Here is a 20,512-nt window from a genome sequence, read left to right as displayed (position 1 = left end):
ACTAGTAGTGAGCGTAGAGATGTGATCAGCAATGTCGCTGGAAAACACGACTGGTTAGCTCCCTGGAGGAAGGGGCAGTTTGTACATCTTCCATACTGCGTTCTGACCCACCGAGCGCTCCTGTGGGCAATGGTCTGTGAATCTTGGTCGTGAGGAAGGTCACGTAGCATAACACGTAGCTCTGGCGTTTGGAATGACTTGCCTGAAGGATGTTCACACTCTTAAGTCTATTTCTGGGGAGGCCAGGCTGAGGGCACAGTCCCAGACACGGAAGAGTACCGGTCCCCTTCAACCTTTACGCGTTGCTAAATTCGTGAGTTGTTTTTGGTACTGACCCATACATAAGTGGCTTTAGACGCCAGTGTTCCTACCAACTTCGAGACTGGTAACACTTCACCCGCCGCTGAGCCGTCACTGAAGTGTGTGCGGTCAGAGCACTTTGTGACCGGCCTCCTCCTCCGTGTCATGGCGCTTTCCCTTCCCTGGAACGGCTACACCACCACAGGTGTTCAAGCCACGGGGTTCTCCCTGCTTGAACATGTATAGAGCTGCAAGCACGTGTACAGAGTGTAAAAATATGTGCTCCTTTCATGTTCTTAACAGTACCGTTGTTATTACGGGTGGACTTGATGCTGTGTGAGGAAAAAATAAGGCTGAGACCGTCAGCCCACGTACTGTGAGCATCCACTCACACCTCCTAAGAGGGGGTGAGAATGGGCGGCCTGCCGAGGGATGTTCCGGGTATGGATAAAGAAGTAGGATTTTTGTCTTAAAAGGCATTTCCAGGACCCTTTCGTTTCAGAAGGTGACGTAAACCTTACCAGTGTCGTCAAAAAACTTCCTAATGTCTTATTGGGGCAGGCACAGTTTGGAACGTCCCTGGTGCTTACGTCAGTAAACCCAACAGAGCCTTCTGTAGAAGTTCCTGGAATTATGATAAGGCACCTGAAAGCCCACTCACAGCTTACATTCGGCCTCTGAGGAACCGAGTGGCACAGAGACTTCCTTTTCCGTTAGTGAAGGAGGTGTAACCCTGGTAACAGAACTTACATTTTTTTTTTTGCCAATTTTGTAAAAACTGATACGTAAATTAGCGAACAGGTATACACTTAATACCGAATCTGTCCCCACCAAGCGCCACACCGTGTTAACACTGCATGGCAAGTGCGATCACTCCGGCCATTCACAATCTCTTCCTGGTCCCAGGTGACTCCTTTCTGGGAACCCTGCTTCGATAAATTTATCTTAGGTCCTACTTTCTTCTGTGATTAAGCTGTATTAATTATACAAAGATCGTGGGCTTCACCGTGACATTTTCCTACACCTCCGTATGTCCTCTGGTCACACTCATTCCCCACGACCCTCCCTCTCTCTCCGTTTTCCCCTTACCCTCTGCTGCTCTACTCTAATAATCCCCTTCTATTTTTTCGTATCCCTTTTTCAAAGCACAGGCTCCACACGTGAGAACACAGAGCCCTTGTCTCCGCCCTTCTGACTTGCTATGTTGCCCACCGCCATCTCCAGTCTCGCCCATTCTCCCGCAAATGGCACGGTCTTGTGCTTGCCCGTGGACGAGCGGTCCTCCACTCTGTCTGCCTTGTGCTTGCCCGTGGACGAGCGGTCCTCCACTCTGTCTTGTGCTTGCCCGTGGACGAGCGGTCCTCCACTCTGTCTGCCTTGTGCTTGCCCGTGGACGAGCGGTCCTCCACTCTGTCTGTGTGGCAGTCTACTCACTCGCTTGTCCCCTGATGGGAGTCCTGCCTAGTAGGAACCTGGGGATGAGTATCAGAATTTGTGGCTGTTAAGGCAGCGAGTCGTATACAAAGATGTGCGTCCTGTGCCTAGGAGGGCGTGGTGACACTGGTAGTCACGGTGGTTCTGTGCCTGGATTGTCAGCCAGTGTGACAACCACAGAAAAGTCTGTCCTCCCTTCCTTCCTCCCTCCCTCCCTTCCTTCCCCCCTTCACTCCATCCTTCCTTCTTTTTGACACTCATTACTGTTGCGGGATTCCCGCCTGGGTCCCGCTGCTGCTTTAGCCCCCAAATAACACACGAGATGCTATATTAATTTTGAAGCTGTTGGTCATTTGCTATGATTTCTTAATGGCTAGCTCTGACTTAATTACTAACCCACAATTACTAGTATATATTTTTATAAGGTCTTATCTGACCGAGAATGCCAGACTTGCACCCTCTCCTCCCCAAATCGCTTGGAGACTCTCCGCTCTTGACTACATTTCCCAGAATCCTCCTCCACTCCTAGTCCCACATTATCTTGCTTCCCTGTTGGCCAACAGTGCTCTATTTATCAACCAGTAAGACAGGGCTTCCCCCGTCACATTGCATTTTTTCATTTTTCTGATTAGCGGGAGACTTTCATGCCATGCGCTTTAAATTCACTCCTCAGTTTCTCTCAGATCCACTTTTCCTCACCTGCCCGACTTTTTGTGATCTTTTCTAAAACCCATCAAATCAGTTTGTGCTGCCTAGACACTGGTGGGTGTGGGGCCTACTCTACAGCATGGTCAACCCACTGGGGGGGGTCACACACACCCTTAACAAAAACTACCCTCCTCAACGGCCAGTAGCCCCCCAGCTAGGGGGTGGGGCTTTGTGCCCATGGTCGCCTTTCCAAAAAAAAATTTTGTTCTTACTCTCATTTCATTGGGAGTTTTCCCTTAATCCTTGGTTTCTCACCAACTTTTGTATTTCCCTTTTCAAAACCAAAAGGCCCTTGCTCATCTTGTAGAGGCAAGAGTGTACATTTCCTCCATCTCTACGGGGACTCCACGGATTAAACTTTGCACTAAGTTACCCGTAAGCACCTGGACACGCTCATTCTGCCTCTGCTTCGTGACCCTAGGTTGGGCTTTTCCTGCCAAAGTTATTCTTCTACCTCAGCAGCCGCGGTGAGTGATTTCCTCACCGCCACCGGGCATGCCTGGCTCCTTTGAGGGCTCTTTACTCAGGAGTCGTCTATTCCCAACCAGTCTCAGGGGGAAACAGTTCAAAGGCAAGGTAACATGATCTGGAACCGTACCAGCCGAAGGGTTTCAGGCAGGTGACAAAGCATGGCTTGCATTTTAGTGGTATTAAAAAAAAACAAACTTTTTTTAAAATTCAGACTGAGATACCAAGATGTGGCGAGAGGGAGACGATGAAGGGGAGGAGGAGGCAGGTGAGCGGCATGGATGCTGACCGGGGTAGGAACAAGGGAGGGGACACGAGAGGCCAGTGACAGTCCTGTGAATGCAGATGGCCCTGTGGACCGGGACAGCGATGATGCGGACAAGGGAAACCACATGGGTGGGAACCGCAGGCAGAGGCAGCAAAAACGGCAGAGCCTGGTCGGAGGGGACCTCAGGGCAGAGGTCAGGGGCCTCGGCGTACGGCAGCACGTGGTGGTGCCAGCGCAGGCTCGAGTCCGGACACTTCTTTCACGGTTTGTACCTACGCTTAGGTCTGTCACTCCTGGGGCAGGAAGTGTCTGGGGGGTTCACACACACATTGAGCAAAGCAGGAATTTTTATTTCACCAGCGTTGCCATTAGGGGTGGATCCGAGGGGAGATGTAGACCCAAAGGCTGTCTGTCTGTGTGCTGAGTCTTTTTGTCTTTTGTGTTGGTAGTGGGGAGGCAACGGAAAGTCAGTGGGATGACCCTGGTGGTAGGTCATCTCAAAAGCATCATCGAGAGAGTGATATCAGAAACCCAGGCCCTTTCCTATCCCCTCCCCCAACCTCCTCTGCCGTGCGCTCTCACCGCAATTCGCCGCCGCCACAGGCCCACAGCAGTCAGCGAAACAGCCACACACCAACTCTTGTGAAACAGTGAGCGGAAACAGACCTCAGATCAAGTATCTCTCATCGTAGTCACAGGAAGGGGACTCCTACAGTGAAGTTACGTGTGTTGACAGGGCTCAGGATGGGAAAATCGCAGTTTCTTCCCTGCGGGCCTGGCCTTTTGTGCCAAGCAGGCTGTGCCTGGGGCAGAGTGCTGGCTACTGTTTGATCAACTTGGCATAAAAGCTACAATCATCTGGGAAGAGAGAAGCTCAACTGAGAAAAAATATTCCTACTAGGTTGGCCTGTGGGCAAGCCTGTGGGACATTTTCTTGATTAATGACTTGGGTCCACACCTCTGTGAATGGTGCTATCCCTGGGCAGGTGGTCTTGGGCGGTATAAGAAAGCAGGATGAGTAAGCCATGAGGAACAAGCCAGTAAGCAGCACCCCTCCCTGGCCTCTGAATCAGTTCCTGACTCTAGGGTGCACGTCTCAAGTTCCTGCCCCCTGACTCCTCTGGATGATGGGATACAAGCTATAAGATGAAATAAACACTCTGTAGTATTTTAACACTCTATAAACATTCTATAATAAGTATTTTACCAAGGCAGAAACCATAACAAAGACAGGCAATGACTATGAGAATTATGACTTTCAGTGACCAGCAGGCCCTGACCAGGATAAGATAAAGACGGACAGGCAGCAAGCCAGTGCTGGCCTGTGGCCATTGCTGGGATCTGGTCCCTTGGTGCTCTACAGATGTTAATTCCCTCTCTTCCCCTCTACCAGCCGCCAGTACCTAAAGGCGCTGCTGGGTCAGAGACTGATTGCAGGGCACACTGGCTAGCAGGGGCCCCAGAGTGACTGTGTCTGTGGCAGTGACCCTCCCCAGCAACAGCAGCCGTAGAGAGTTGCAACCTCACGGGGACTCTCAGCAGACACCCACCGCTTCCTCTTCCTCAACCTGGCTTGTCTTTAGCAGTGCCAAGCCTGTCTTCCGTAGATCCAGGGTAACCCATCCGTGTCCTCCCTGGTTGGCCGCTCTTTCTCTGTTCACACACAGAGGTGTGTCTACTTTCTCCCGTTCTCTCAGCTCGGAGGCGGAAGTACCGTCGCACCCACATGAGGGTGCCCTGTTCCAGAAACGGGGATGGGCACCACTGGGGTGACGTCACTGCATATGTCATGTGTCTTCAAATAAGTCCTGGGGACGGTAGGCAAAGTGTGAGCCTGCATACACCAGGTCACATTCTGGAAGCCCCTCACGCCGCCCCCCCTCCCCAGACCAGCTAAGCAGGCTGTCTCTGAGTGGGGGAGCGGGGAGCAATGTTTGTCAAAAGCCTCCTGTTGGGAGTTCTACAGATGCCAGTTCCCATGGCAACTAGACGAAGAGAAGAGAGACTAGGGAGCTAGCTCTGAAGTCTGGCATCAACTCTAAGCACCTCCCCAACGGCTCGCCCATGCTCCCCGTCAGGGCTCGTGGAACACAGGTGCCAGTGGTTGTCTTAAATCCAAGTGTCATTGAGCCATTGCCCGACTCTACTGCTTCAGTCCAGGATATGTGGGACCACCTCAGGCTATGCAGGAGGTAACTGGCTCTGGAGACATGGCTGTCTGTCTGGTAACGGCCCAACACTTCAGCTTTCCTCCTTAGCCCACTGGTACTTAGCACTATCCCTTCATCCTAAGTGTGGCCAGGGGAGGGGGATTTGCTACACACACACACACACACACACACACACACACACGCACGCACGCACGCACGCACGCACGCACGCACGCAAGCATGCATACAGCAGGTTAAACCCTCAGCAGTGTGAGTGATCATCCCACAGCTGGTCAGCTGAGGACAGGACTCGGGGTTGGGAGGTAAAGAAAAAAAAGATGGCTTAGCTAGGGTTTCTAATTGCTGTGAAGAGACACCATGACCACAGCCAGCTCTTACAAACATTTAACTGGGGACCGGCTTACAGTCCAGAGGGTCTGTCCATTACCATCATGGTGGGAAACATGGTGGCATGCAGGCAGACACGGTGCTGGAGAAAGCGCCAAGAGTTCTGTATCTGGATCCTCGTGCAGCAGGGACAGAGAGTATGAGCCACGAGACCTGGCTTGAACTTCTGAGACCTCAGAGCCTGCCCCCCTCAGTGACACACCTCCTTCAACAAGGGCTGCACCTCCAAAGAGCGCCACTTCCTGTGAGCGCCACTTCCTATGAGTTTCCATCCAGACCTCTGCAGATGGCTTGAGAAAGTATCAGAACTGAGGGCAGGCACAGGGGACTCCTGAGCATGGGGGACTAGGGCAAGGCCAGCAATCCTGCCACGAACGGATGTGCCGTTGTGTTGAGTCTGCACGAGACCAGACACAGCTTCCAACATTTTGTCTGCATGTTAGCTTACCGTGTCCTGCTGGGTCAGGAACACCACACTCTGAGCAGCTTGCTCTGAGATGGGTGGCTGAGTTACACAGAGGTTGGAACTCCACATGGCCCCGGAGCATGACTCCATCAGAAAATGCAAGAGTGTGGTCAAACAGTATAGTAGTCCTATTGGACCCACAGGCCCGGGGCAGCACTGTAGGTGGTTGCATAATGGGACCCCAGCGCCTGGCATGATGAACATTTCAGGTGCAAATTAGTCAATAGGACCAAAGGGCTGCATGGGTGACAGCTCCAGCCCTGCCCGAGAGCAGCCCAGCCTCTACGTGGATGACTGTCAGACTTAGCAGCAATATACCTTCCTTATTTCAGAGCTTAGAGCCTCTCCTTGCCCCAGTCCCCCGAGCCCTCTCTGCAGCCTCCCTCGTCCCTGCCACCCATCCCCTCAGCTAGAGACCCCCTCCCTGTAGACCTCCTTGGCTGGGGTTCCCTTTGGCAGCCTCCCTCAGCTCAGGTTCGCAGGCTGTGTCTGAGCAGAGGGAAGAAGTGTCCGTCAGAAGCCTCCTCCGGGGAATTCTGCAGATGCCGATCTCCATGGCAACTAGATGTGTCTCATGGACCAGGAACGGGGTGGGGTGTGTGTGTGTGTGTGTGTGTGTGTGTGTGTGTGTATGTGTGCGCGCGTGGTGAGAGCTGGTCTCCTCATTGTTCGTAGCCCTCTTTGGCATATGGGCTGAAGTTTCACAGTCCCTAACCCTGATGAGGTGAAGTTAAGGAGGAGACGGGACTGGCAACCTCCCTTCAAGGCCGTGTTCTGTATTTCGGCCACCCGTTTGCCCTTTTAAACCTGTCGGTGTCTTCTCTTTCAAATGGGCCGAAAATAGTGCCCACTCCTCCACAGGCTGCTTCAGTCCCGAGCGGCTCAGGAAGGAGCTGGCTTGAGAGCATAAATTAAATTCTAAAGGACTTGGGCGAAACCGTCGGTCGTTACTGCCGGCCTGGCGTTCCCCAGGACATCCAGAGTCAGAGAGCGCACACCATCACAGAGAGACCAGCCATCTGCGTCCTTCCCTGCAGGAGCGGGGACCACAGTTCCAACAGGTTTAGGAGAGAGGCATATGTATTCCCTAACAGGGGTGGGACAGTTGCATCACACGCTGAAGTGTTCCTTGGGCTCTCTCCACGGGCCACGCCTGCTGACACCAGGACTTGCGTTTGCACTAAACGTGGCATCGTGAAGCCCAAGGACAGTGTCAGCACAGAGTCGCCACGTTGCCCACGGGCAGTCGAGAGGGACGGACCCGACCTGTGCCGCTCACCGGCTCCCATCAAAGGCGGACGCACAGTCGCCCCTCTCAGGTCTGAAGGCCGTGTGCGCTTTGTCAACGCCTTGTCTCGTTACGCTTGCAAAGGAAGCAGGCAGGTTTCCGGTTTTTAAACCCTCAGCAAAAGCAGTTGCACGGACTCGTCCCCAGAACACGAAGCGGTTTGAACGAACTAGCAGCCCCCATCTTCACGGCCCTCCATACCCCCCCTGCTGCTGGTGCTCAGCTCAGGCTACCACCTGGTTCAAGAAGTCTGCCGCGTTTCTGGCTAGAATGGGGCAGGTGTTTGGTCTTTGGCTGATTGACGATGCCCTTAACATTTAGCTTTGACACTGGGCATTTGCCTACCTTTTGGGGGGGGGGAGCTGACTGTTCCCTCGTCATGCAGAAGGTGATGCCTCTCTTGCAGAGGAATCTAGTTCCCTTCGGGTTTGAGATGAGAACTAGGGACAAATCTACATGTGGGCTGTCCTTAGACCTACAGAATAAGGCTCCACTGGGGAGGTAGAGCCCAGCCCCTGGGGGGGGGGGATGTCTCATGCACACAAGCCTTTTCCATCATACTGAAGAACAATGAAAAGCAGGAAAATGAAGTTTGGAACTTGTGCAGCTGGCCTAGGGGCTCTGCTATGGCTGCGCTCACCGGAGGGCACTCAGCCATTCCCTTCACAGATGATAGTGTCTTGCACCCACCCTCGCTGGGGTTTCCAAGCCCCACTGGCCTGCTCTTCCCTCTGTCTGCCATTACTTTCCTAGTTCCCGGTCCAGTCTGACTATCATAGGAAGGAATTCTGGTATGCATTCGTGAGGGCTTCCCCGCTCTCCTCTCAGCCTTTGGTGGCCTCCGGGCCCATCTCCTCCCACTGCCCCGTCCGGCATACCGATGACCCTCGACCTCGCCGGGCAGCTGCTGCTTCAGGGAAGTGAGCCCAGCACTCTTGGTGTAGGCCTTCTCATGGGCTATGCTCACGGCTGAGGCGGGATTTAGAGATTTATCAGGCAAGGTCCACGAAGCTTGGGATAGTAGCTTCCTGGCCAGTCGTGGAAAACATCTGGTGGAATTCTCAGAGGGAATGCAGAGCTCAGCAAATAAGGAACCTACTGGGGGTGTGAGAGAGGCAGGTTAGGGGACTTCCTGCTGTGAAACAGTAAGAGGATGAGGCTGTCTTTAGGAAGCGGTTATGTTAGACAAGGCCGTGGTGGCGATTCTTGGTTGCCCACTTGGTGACATCTGGGATTGACTAAACCCCTCCGCCCCACCTTGCCCCGTAACCACCTGCCCTGTCCCACCCCGAAATTGCTAGGCACACCTGGGAAGGATTTTTGTTTAATTTGAAGTGGGATGATCCTCTTCTAATCTGGATCTTCGAGGTAGGGGAATCCAGATCTTCTGAGGTGGGAACGTAAACCCCTGATCTGGACCTCACCTTCTGCCGGAAGCCTATATAAGCACTCGGGAAGAATGAAGCTCTCTCTCTCTCTCTCTGTCTGTCTGCTTGCTCTCACCCTTGCTGGCAAGCCATCCCTTTGCTGGCCTCAGAGCCCACATCTTCAGGATTCTGGCGAACACTGAAGACCAGCCGAGTCCTCCAGCCTCAAGGAATGAACACTCCCCAGGTTCTCGGATCTCTTGCTCACAGGCAGCCATTGTTGGATCAGCCGGACCGCAGCCTGTAAAATCATTCTAATAAAATCTTTATAAATATATCCATTCCGTATGTCCTCTTAGTCCAGAAAATCCCGACTAATACAAAGCCATCAAATCAGCACACAGTCCCAGGATTGAATCCTCTTAGATTTGGGAAGGAGAGAGACTGGAAGGCACGCCTGTCGCGTGCCACTCAGGGTCGCCAGATGTCTCGGGTACTGTTACAAGAAAGCCACCAGCAGAGGTAGACCCGAGACTGTGATCCAAAACAAAACTCCGCTCTTTCTAAAGAATTCTGCCTTGAGCATTTCATTATAGTCATGGAAAGTAGAATATACCCACCCGTGGATGTTTTGCTTACAGACACTTACAGAATGCATGTAACTATGAGATATGGGAGAAACATTTGTGGGACACTGTGGGGGGGCAATGTGACCCCCACCCATTCCTCATGAGATGCCCTGAAAATGGAAGACATTTGTGTCATTTATTTGGAACAGGAGTTTCATCCTAACCCCACATCACATGCCACCTCCCATTGTGACATCAGACCGGCAACAAATGCAGGCTGCTGAGTCACTAGGGTGGCAGGGAGACAGTGTCCCCTCCCCGTGGTGTAGTTCTGCCTATCCAAAAGATTTACTGATGTGAGAAAAAAAATGGCTGAAAATATGCCAGCGTCATCACTTCTCACCGACGGCGTCTGCGGTCCTCTGGCGTCTTTCTGTGCAGAGCCCACAGCCACACACTGGAGTCTCAGTGATCAGTGCCTTTTCCGGACACATGTCCGCAGGACAGACTCAGATGCCCACCACGGTGCCTGCACGCATTGCTGGTTCCCCTGGGCTGAAGTATCTCTGCATGGGTATACGCATGGTTTTGAGCAGATGGAGTCCGGCTGGAAAACATCAGAGCAACCTGAAGTTTGCCCGTGAGAGTTTCCGTGCCAACACTGCTCTGTAGGAAACAGACCTTTCGTTCCTGCCCAGCTTTTTGATTTGGAATTTCTTCAGGGCACTGATATCTAGTGATGCCCTCTTGAGCGTCACTTTTAACACTTGGGGTCCCCACACTGGAGGGGGAACATCTGGAGGTACCTCCAGGACAAGAAGCATGAGTTGTGATCTTTGGCACGGAAAAGCCATGGGCAACCTGAGGTTCTCAGACATGGTGCTACTCCCCCTTGCTCTCAGCCAGCATCTCCACTTGTGGAGAACAAACTTGGTCTCCTTTAACCCTGGATCCAAAGAAGTGGGCTGTGTGAGGGGATTTGGTGGCCCCATGCAGCTCACTGACCTCAGTCAGCCACTTGGGGGTACATGTGGGCCACACTCAGGCCGTACCTTCTTCTGCCGATAGCCTCCTGCTATTCTCCGTGGAGGATGGACTAGCTGGACCGAGTGTGGGACGCGCCATCTGCTGATGGCGCCCCCTGTTGAAAATGCAGTGACGCCGGATGCAGGCTATGACCTCATTCATCTGTTGGGCCCAAGACCTCTCTCCTCACAAGCACTTGATAGAAAGAGAGCATCACATATAACCATCCAGCAAGGTGGAAGCCCACAGCTCTTATGATAGAGGGGACACGGGGCCTGGGAGTAGACACGGGCAGCACCTACTTAAGGTTAGAGAGCGGCAGCGGGACATTTCCCTGGAAACCCTTTCAACGGCAGCACACCCAGCCCCGTCTTAAGGGAAGCTGTTCAAAAGCCAAGAGGCCTCGCGGTTTTTCTTATCCTAAGACAATGTGCACCGAGACAATGGCATTTCCATGCACGAGGTGATTTCCATTTTTTATATGCGACTGCTCTTATTTTAATAGAAGTCAGATTTCTTTTATCTGTAATTAAATCCGGACTACGTTATTTGTTGAAGGTCCTCACGGATGTTTGACTTTATTATCCTGAGACCTGCATGGGTAAAAGAGTCCTGAGCCTCGTGTTAGCGATTTGGCTTACCACCCGCTCTCTGCAAGAGCAGGTCCCCGAAGGGCAGGCAGCCCGGTCTGACTCTGAGATTCCCATGAACCCCATTTACACCCAGGCCCCACAGTCTCAGAGCCCCATCAGACTTGTCCACCTGGGGTACTCCCCTGCCTCTCGCCTTTCCTGCGTCAGAGCTCAGTGGCCGCTGCATAAACCCGTGTGCAGCGCTCTCATCCTGAGGCTGACCCAGGCTTTGCGCTGGCTCCCGTGGAGTTGCAAGGAGCACCCTTTGACGATAAGTCCTTGGCTTCCCGTGAAGGGGAGTCACGGAAGCCACAAGAGGAAGCCGGCGGGCATCCATGTATGCGTTCTTCCCGGATGTCACCCAGAAGCTCCTTGGAAGCGCTGGATCTTGGGTGGCTGCAGATAGCATTACTGACAAGGAGGAAACCTTCACCCGTCAGCTTTCCTCTCGGGCCTTGACTTCCAGGAGGCTCACACACAGGCTCGCGCTTGCTTGCACAGCCCGTTATGTGGGAGTCTATGGTAGTGAGTGTCTATAGTCTCCCCCCCCCATTTCTTCTCCTTTTCCTCAACCTTGAGCCTCTGTTGAGTGTGTGCATCATGGTACACAAGTTCCTGAGAGGACTACCGAATCCCTTCTCGGGAGTTGAGTAGATCAGCTCTTCACCCATTGCCTGGGCCTCAACCTTTCCCCAGTGACATACTGACCCTGGGTCACTGCTTTGCCGCTGTGAAGAGACATCTGGACCCAGGCAGCTCTTGCGAAAGAAAACATTTAATCGGGGATGGCTTATGCTTAAAGAGTTCGGTCCACTATCACCATGGCAGGGATCGTGGCAACAGGCAGGTGTGACCCAGGAGAAGTTAACTGAGGAGAGCTACAACCTGATGTGCAAGCGGGGAATGAGAGGCCGGGCCTGGTGGTGTGTGCTCGCTCGGAGGCTTGGCCAATGTTCCCAGGCCCCCCACCACCATGTCCTGACATAGGCTGCTCACTAGTGGTTGCAGGGTGGTGGAGGCTCAGGCTGTGGCAGTCTGGTCAGAACTCCCCAAGAATGGACATATGAACAGCATCAGGGGAAGGGGCCTTCCATCCAAAGCCAGGAGGTCCTGGCTCCGAGGTTGACCCTGAAGAATATTATATATGAGCTCAGAAGAGGACACACAGGTACTGAGTTCCCTAAGAGTGTTTGTCCGAGCATACAGAATAGTTAGAGTCTTAATGTTGTCACGGTTAGCTTCCAGAGTTGTCTACTCCTCCTCCTGACCTGTTCCTGGTGCCTCCCCTCCCCTAAGAAGCTCCACAGCCCAACCCGCGAGGTCACAGAGTATCGAGGCAGGACCCACATCCATGTCTTTAGCACAGGCTCATGTCAGGTAGGGTACACACATACAGATCTGAGTAAGTTGCATGTCTTCTCCAAGCTCCCTTTTCTCCACCCTGGGCAAGGGTGGTGGCCCCCCCTGGTGGAGGGTCCACAGAGGACCTCTGCTGGCCAGAGGTTTGGTGTTCGTTTGAATTTGTGGCTCCATCGCTCTCAGCCATGGGAACGATGAATGTTCACACCTGGCTCTGCCTTCTCTGAGTGTGCCAGTGTGGGACATGCACTTCTTTTAGCTGAGCAAATCTGTCACCCCAGATTATAACACCTTCACCTTCAGTCATTAGCTACCGTTTCTGCTTGTCAAGAAAAATGGAGTTGGTCACTTCCGCATGGAAACACTCCACGGTTGGGTTGGCTGGCTCATGCTCTGGTGGGTTTGTAAGCCCTTATACTATGATGCAGTGACAGGTTAACAAACTTTCATCAAGTCTTGGTTCCAGGCCCTCAGGTACGACCCCTCGGAAGTCAGAGGAAGTCAGGTGTGTCTACAGTGATAGGTTCTTGTTAGGGGTTCCTGTGGCTTTTCTGTGTGGCAAGGAGACAGTTCCATGAAGAGACAAGAATGAACCTTGGTTCAGCCTAACTTAGGAACCAATGCTGGACTAAAACCAAGATCCTGACACTGGTTCATTTACTTCAGCTACATTTAAGCACATTGCCATTTGGGGAAAACGTTTTCTGATTAGCAATGAGCGAAGTCCCACTAGAAAAACAAGAGCTAAGACATGTTTACATTGAAGTTCTTTACAAAGCGCATATGGTTTCTTCCACAAGGATGGAAACCTTATGTTGACTTAGAAACAGTGCTCAACATAAGGGCCTCAGGAGCTTGACTGAGGTGAACATATACCAGCAGGATTCAGAATTGACCTGTCCCTAAAATAACATGGAAGTCATTGTCGTAAATCACAAGGGACATCACTCATAAGGATGGATTATGGTCCAGCAGCATGTTCCAAGTTTTAGGGGGGGATGTCTGTGATAAACAAACATATTACTCTGGGGAATATGTGCAGAGCCTGGCTCGACGGGTCGCAATGGATTACCAGGTTGTAAAGTACACGTTGTCTGGCATTCTGGGAGAATAGCCAACTATCTTCTTCCTTTGGAGAGACAACCCGCACGTTTAACTTTCCTGGCTTCTCCAGCCATTATCTGTGAGCACAAGGACCACCCTCCTCGTATTCTAACATGCATGCTCTCACCAACGAGACACCTCACTGTGACCTCGGTAGCATGTGGGCCAGGCCACTTCTGGTTCTGGGCTCCCTCCGAGATTACAGAAAACACACGCCGCCGCCGTTCCAGACATCACCGCGCCCTCTCTGTTCACACTGCAGCCCCCAGCTGCAGAGGCCCTCGTCCTTCTCTTCTGGATGTCACCGAGCTCAACGCAGGTTGGTGTCAGTCCCCTCTCTCTACAGAGGGCCTCCCTACAGAGGTCCCGTGGGGCACCCTCGGAGGCACAAAGAAGCTCCTCGCCAGTAGATACTCAGCGCCAATCGGAGCCAGGCACTGCAAACTCCGTGGGGCTACGACCTTGGCTTTATTCTCGCTTCCGCATCAGCTACCCCTTGTGCTTAAGTGGTTCTTGGGTCAGCTGACCACATTGGCAATTACAGAGGCAGAAGCAGCCAGCCTCCTCCCTCTAATTTGTGATGCGATGCCGTGGGCAACTGTGACCAACTCTGCCCACCCGGCTCAGCCACACAGTACCAAGGGGGACGTGTGAGTGACAGGGAAGCTGTCATCCCGTCCCAGTGCTGGGAGAATGCTCTCTAGTAGGCGCGATGAAACCACTGTGATTTATTCTGCATGGTGGAAAGTCGGTTTGATTCAGGGAAATGTCAGGCTGATAGAGTGTTCAGAAAGAAAAGCGGGCTATAAACCCTGAGCGGGGAGTTCAGCCTTCATGCAAAACTGCTGAGTAAAGTGACAATACATGAAACATGTTATTCAAGCAAAATGCTCCCATAAAGGCCTGCCTTCCTCCATGTCAGCCTCCTCTTAAAGGCCTGCCTTCCCTCCCATGTCAGCCTCCTCTTAACAAGGTTGGCTCAGCCTCTTTGTCTGCCGTTCTTTGCTTTGAAAAATACCATCAGGCCTCATGAATAAACAAAAACATCAACTATAACGCGGGAGCGTGGTGTAGAAGATTCTCTGTAACAGCCAGCACTGCCTGCGGGCAAAGTGTGTCCCTAAGAAGCTAAGATTGTGTCCCTGCGATTGTGACTTCATCTGGAGATCAAGTCTGGTCCCAGCATCATCCAGTTAGGTTAAGACCAAAGGGGTGGATCCTAACCCCACATGACCGGCGTTCTCAGAAGAAGAGGAATATCCCCTGTGAAGACAGAGTCCTAGAGAAGGCCCCCGTGAGGACCTGCGCGCCCCGCACCTGACCCGACGTGACAGTGGATGTCATTTCTCCCACGGGCAGCGATGGCAACGGTGCCTCCTCCCTTGTCACCCAGCTACAGACATCGGGTGGTCGTGGGCCACACGGCATCAGCAGAGCCCTGACTCCCACTCCCCGTAAGGCGAGTGGGCCGCCTGTCACTTTGAAGTAACGAGAGGATTAAGTGTAACTGAGATCAGCACTGGAAGGAGGACTTGGCCATACAAGCCCCGCCCCTTCCCTTTGTACTTCCTTCTTCCTATACAGAGCTCTGGCCTGTGCCAACCTACTCCTCCTCGCCATCCCCTCTGTCACCGTTTGCCCCGTCGAGTCCCTCATCTACCAGGTAGCAGCAGCACCGGCTACACATGCAGGTACTGGCAGACATTGAACAAGTTGGCAAGGGAGCAAGCATGTGTCCCCAGCCCTTCTGGCCACAGGGATACCTGCTCCTACCATGTCAGGTTATTGCTTTTTTTTCAGACCATACTCATGGACTGAGTAAGGAAATCCTCATGTACCGGGGATTTGCCATCTAGTGACATAAACATGATAGAAATGTGGGATGGCTTCTCTTCCTGACTGCTGTGGTAGTCTCAGCCAGCATTTAGTTTAGCAGTGTGTCCTCAGAAGGAATGGTAATTTTTGGCACTGTAGAAGTGTACGTGTGGACTAGACACTGCCATAAGGCAACCATGTTGGACAGCGGTCTAGATAGGTTCTATTCATAGACCCTTCCGGCCTTAAGAACCGGACTTCTAGGGTTGGTGGGAGGGCGTGGGAGGAGGGGAGGGAAAGGGAGAGGGACCTGGAATTAACATGTGAAGCAACCTTGTTTCTAATTTAAATTTAAATTTAAAAAAATAAAATAGCCGGGCGGTGGTGGCGCACGCCTTTAATCCCAGCACTTGGGAGGCAGAGGCAGACGGATCTCTGTGAGTTCGAGGCCGGGCTGGACCGAAAGCCTCCAAAACAATACAGAGAAACCCTGCCTTGTAAAAACCAAAAAAAAAAAAAAAAAAAAAAAGAAAGAAATATATATAAAAAGAATTGGACTTCTCAGGGTTGGGGTCCCCAGGGACCTATGACCTCTCACACTGGGGACTCGTGGGTATCTGCTATGGCTCTGGAAAGGCAGCCCTTGTCACAGGTTCCCTTGGCAAGCAAGCGGTCACTCTCAGCTGTCTGCGGGAAACCCTACCTTACCTCAGCCAGTTGCAGGTGACTCGACGTTGCTTGACACCCGTCACCCACACTGGCTGGGAAGTGACAGCTAGAGGGTATCTTTGTTTCTCGAACACACAGACCAGGGACGGATCTGGAGGCTCTTGCCTTGTGATCTTGCTGAGCGTTTTAAGTCTCAGCTCTATGGTGATGGAGGAAGGTCCTAGATTACAGCCCCTGCAGATGCCTTCCTAGAGGGGCCGAGGGCACTGGTTTTGGGTGCAGGTGAGGCTGATGTGACTCTCAAATCATATTTCCCGTGAAGCACGGTGAGCGAGCGCACCAGGACAGCCACGGGAGGTGTCCGGGGCTTAGGATGGAACCCGTGGACCCAGTGAAAGCGTGAACGTTGTGCCGTTTGATTCTGCAACACGGAATTAGAATCAGAGGACAAGGACTTAAAGGACAACCAGGCAGGAAGAAAAGGAGAGGAAGGTAGATCCACGGACATTTCCTTAGGTTCTAACTGCAAGCAGTGACACATGGTAGCACCACACACTGTAGACGGGCTAGGGAAGCCAGTAAGGAAACAAGAACCACATGGTTCAGCTCACTGTGCCACCGAGGGAGGCAACGTGAGGGCCACAGCACTCAGCTGCATCTCGGTTATTCTTTTGATTCTGAGTTCGACACCTCCAAGGACACACTGTGGATAAACAAGTTGCCGGGTCTATGCAGGGAAGCGGGCAGGCGGCCCCACACTGAGCATGGCCCTCCCGTCTCTGCCTTTGCCCCTGGGAAATTATCAGTATCTCCTTAGGGTTTTGCAACATTTGTATCCGTGGCCGCTCTGTAAGGACCAGCAGGCTTCGGTGGGAAGCTGCCGGTGGGGAGCTGTCTTCTTCTGTGTGGTGTCAAGAACAGATGAAGCTAATAGCAGAGAGAGCGGTTGGGCGTCGTAACCAAGGAATCGTCCTGCCTGAAACTGGAGGATCAGAGAGGGAACCCCGTGGGAAGCCCTCTCCAGCAACCACATTCACTTTGTGGAGAATGGGTCAGAGAGGTGGCCTCACGATGGTGTGTTACATATGAGAGTCCCTCTTAGACCCAAGTGTCCCCCAACCCAGTCTCAGCGTGTGGCAGGCATTCCTCCCCCTTGAACACGAACGAGCACGACTAAAGTTATGTCTACAGTTGCCAGCCCTTTCCCATGAGAGCAACCACCTAAGCCTGAGATATTACGACAACCAAAGCAGGAGCAACCGGACCCCAGCAGTGGGGGAATCTGAGGGTGAGGAGTCTGAGAGTGAGTGGCATAGAGCCTGAGGGACCCTTTGAGCATTGCTGTGACGGTGGCGGAGAGTGGCTGGGGGGAGGGCAGGGCAAATAAGGCGCTAACCCAGGGAGGCCACGATTTCATCTTGGGCCAGCCTACGGGTCAGTCAGGGGTGTCCAGGAGGTAAGGGACTGTAAAGAGGGATCAGAGACAGAGGAAAAGGCAAGAATGACAGCCCCGTGAGTAACCCCAGGAGGAGGAGGAGGGAAAAGGAGTGAGGTGAGGGTGGCCAGTGTGGGAAGATGCCATTCCAGCTCGTCATCAGCCTGCTGCTGGACTTGGTGATCTTCTTGGCCTCGGGGTGCATCCCGAGCCTTGGCACACTCGGCAACAATCTCGAAGGAGGCTGGGCATCTGTCTTGTTATACGATGTGCTGCAGCGCTCTCTGCACATTTGCCTGGAGAGCGAGCATTAGTTTCCGCCCAAACGTGTTTGGCCAGGGTTCCTCTTCACAGGAACCCGCTAACCTGCAGGGCCTCTCCCAGCTCCCCCACAGCGGGTTTGAGCATTATTTAAATGAAGGGAAGCACATCCGTATGCGTCTCTCTAGAACATGCCTATTATGGTTAAAGGCTTTTCTTTTTACCACGTTTGACAAGTTTAATCCCTTTAGCGTGTTTCGGTAAAACGTACCAGGAAAAAGCTTGCCTTTCCATTTTGCATAATATCTGTCCCTCCTGTGAGATGCTCAGGTTGGTCTTAAATTTCCTTTCTGTCTATCAAGGATTCCCTCCTTTCCACTCTCCGTCGAGTGGTTAGAAGAGCCTCAGCCACAACACCACACCTGGACACACATGCACGGTCCTGCCAGCTTCTCATTGTCTGTTGACTCTAGTTGGAAGATTTTCCTATAGCTCCATTTGGTTTTTCATTCCTTTTTTTTTTTTTTTTTTTTGGTAATGCAAGGCTTGCCCTTGAACACCCTTCACAGGCACCTGCAGGACTCCCAAACCTGGAAAACAATCACAGCTGTGTTTAAGTAACCCACTCCTATCGATGCCACTAGAGATGGAGGAGATAGCCCCTCCTCAGTGCTGCCTGTGTGGATAGTAACCTGTAGGCTAGTTTCTAGGGGGGACTGACCCACGATCCAGGTGGGGTGGATCCTTTAGCTGTCCCCAGAAGGCTAGCTTAAGGGCAGAGGTCAGCTGAGAGGCAGATCTCAGTCTCTTCAAGCAGAAACATGCACAGAACCCTGTGATCCGTCCTTTATGGGAATAGCCAAGCCCACCATGGAGAGCCCTCAGGGAAAGGAGAGGGCAGGGTCATGATGGAGCCTGAAGCCTCTACACCCCCAGGAAGCCAGTGCTGGGGTTGTAGGTGTTCATGTCTAACCAAATAACCCATGAAGTCACAGCCGCTGCTTTCTGAGAAATCCAATTAAAGCTCTCTATTTTTCTTTTAACTTTCCCAATCCCATATTCATAGGCGGGTCTCTTGCTCCTTTCTAAAGAGAGTTTGAATGAATGAGGAATTGAATAGCGTGTCAAAGAAGACTACTCCTGATAGCGCCATGCATAATAAACATTAACACACATTTCGGGGGGACAATTTTTTTTCCTCCAGTAGCAGTCTTTGCCTTATTAATTTAATCCTGCTGTCTAAGATAATGCAATCGCTTTGAAACAGTCTCGACTTGGTGCACAGGGACTTTCTGGAGCAGAGGCCAAATTTCCGTCACCTGATGAGCTAATTGGACGTGGCAGCCTCCTGCGCAGATGGCCTCCCTTGTCAATAGCTTCTCGCCCGAGACAAAGAGAGACAAATGTCTATATCCACCATCCGTCAAGCATGAGGCCCCTGCCTCCCATGCCCAGTGCCATCAGGTAGCGGCCGTACATTTCCATGCAGGCTTTTGTGCCAGGTGCCGGATGAGCCTGCAGAGCCATCACGGAGGCACCAACCAGGCCGGCTTGTTTTAAGTACAGTGTATATTTTGACATGTAAATTTACACGAGGCATATTTAATCAGCCACAATGATATGCTAATTGGATCCGTATGTGGACTGGATAAAAAGCACGCTCGAGGAAAGACGAAGCGAACTTGCTACCGGCTGGGACGCCTTACAATCAGGGCTGCCCTGCGCCACCCAACGGGAGAGGGAGGGGCAGTGCCTGCCAGGAAAGCACAATGGAGGAAATCCAGGTCCATGGGGTGACTCGGTGCCACTAAGCACGGGTGACTTCAAAAGCAGTCGCTGCGGAGAGCCACCCGTGTTCCCAGCGCGTCCCACACGCCCAAGGTGGACAAAGCAGGGCACCGTAGACCCCGTACACCTCTGGAGCAACGACGGGAGAGCAGACTCTCTTCTCCTCTCTCTCTCTCTCTCTCTCTCTCTCTCTCTCTCTCTCTCTCATATATATATATATATCACTCTCCCCGTGCCCATTCTCACATGGGCAAAGTAGCCGGAGCCAGGTAGCTCCGTCAAAGTCCAGCCCTGGCTGGAGCATCGGCGGCCAAGCTCAGAGCTACGTGGGGCCTGGCAGGGCAGCGCTCCCCCTCCCCCGCATCGCTCCCCCCCGCGTCCTGCATAGCACACCGTGGGATTGCTGGCCCCTGGTTCCTCTAGCATGCCCAACAAGGCACTGGGCATTGCATTGTAGTCATAAGCTAAGGAGACACAAGTATCCCAGCTAACCCCCAGCCCCTGGGGGTGTGCTAGCTCGTCATATCAGGTTGAGCTAGCCACTGATCCAGCACGTGCTTCCCGTGCCTGTGCAGAGGGGACAGGGATGTCGGGAAGCCCAGTGGGTATCTGAAGGATTCACAGTGAGGACAAGGGTTCAACATAGCCTGAACCAAGATGGTGGAGCTGCAGGCTCTGGTACCGCAGATGACCGCTTGCATTCTCACGCTCAAGTGTATGTGTGTAGGCATAGCTCCCGTTTTTTTTTTTTTTTTTTTTTTTTTTTGCTAGCTCAGTCAGTAGAGCATGAGGCTCTTAATCTCAGGCTCATGGGTTCCCATGTGGGTGCCATTTGTAGATAGAGGTTTCTTTCCACCTGGTCCCATCACTCTTCAGCCCCAAATAAACACACAAAGACTTGTATTAAGGCTCAGGCTTGTATTTCGCTCGTTCTCTCTTAATTATTAGTCCATAACTACCAATCCATGTATCTCCTACATGGCCTTACTTTGAATCC

General features: G+C 52.5%; 1 protein-coding gene across 1 annotated transcript in view; it reads left to right on the top strand.

The window, feature by feature from the left end:
- Positions 1-20,512, top strand: part of Ptprn2 (protein tyrosine phosphatase receptor type N2) — a 653,364-nt gene that overhangs the window by 303,766 nt on the left and 329,086 nt on the right.

This window comes from Mesocricetus auratus, unplaced genomic scaffold (genome assembly GCF_017639785.1).
Source record: "Mesocricetus auratus isolate SY011 unplaced genomic scaffold, BCM_Maur_2.0 Super-Scaffold_15014, whole genome shotgun sequence".
Classification (NCBI taxonomy): Eukaryota; Metazoa; Chordata; class Mammalia; order Rodentia; family Cricetidae; genus Mesocricetus; species Mesocricetus auratus.
Note: the sequence above shows the minus strand (reverse complement) of the source record. Positions and strands in the feature narration are given on the sequence as shown.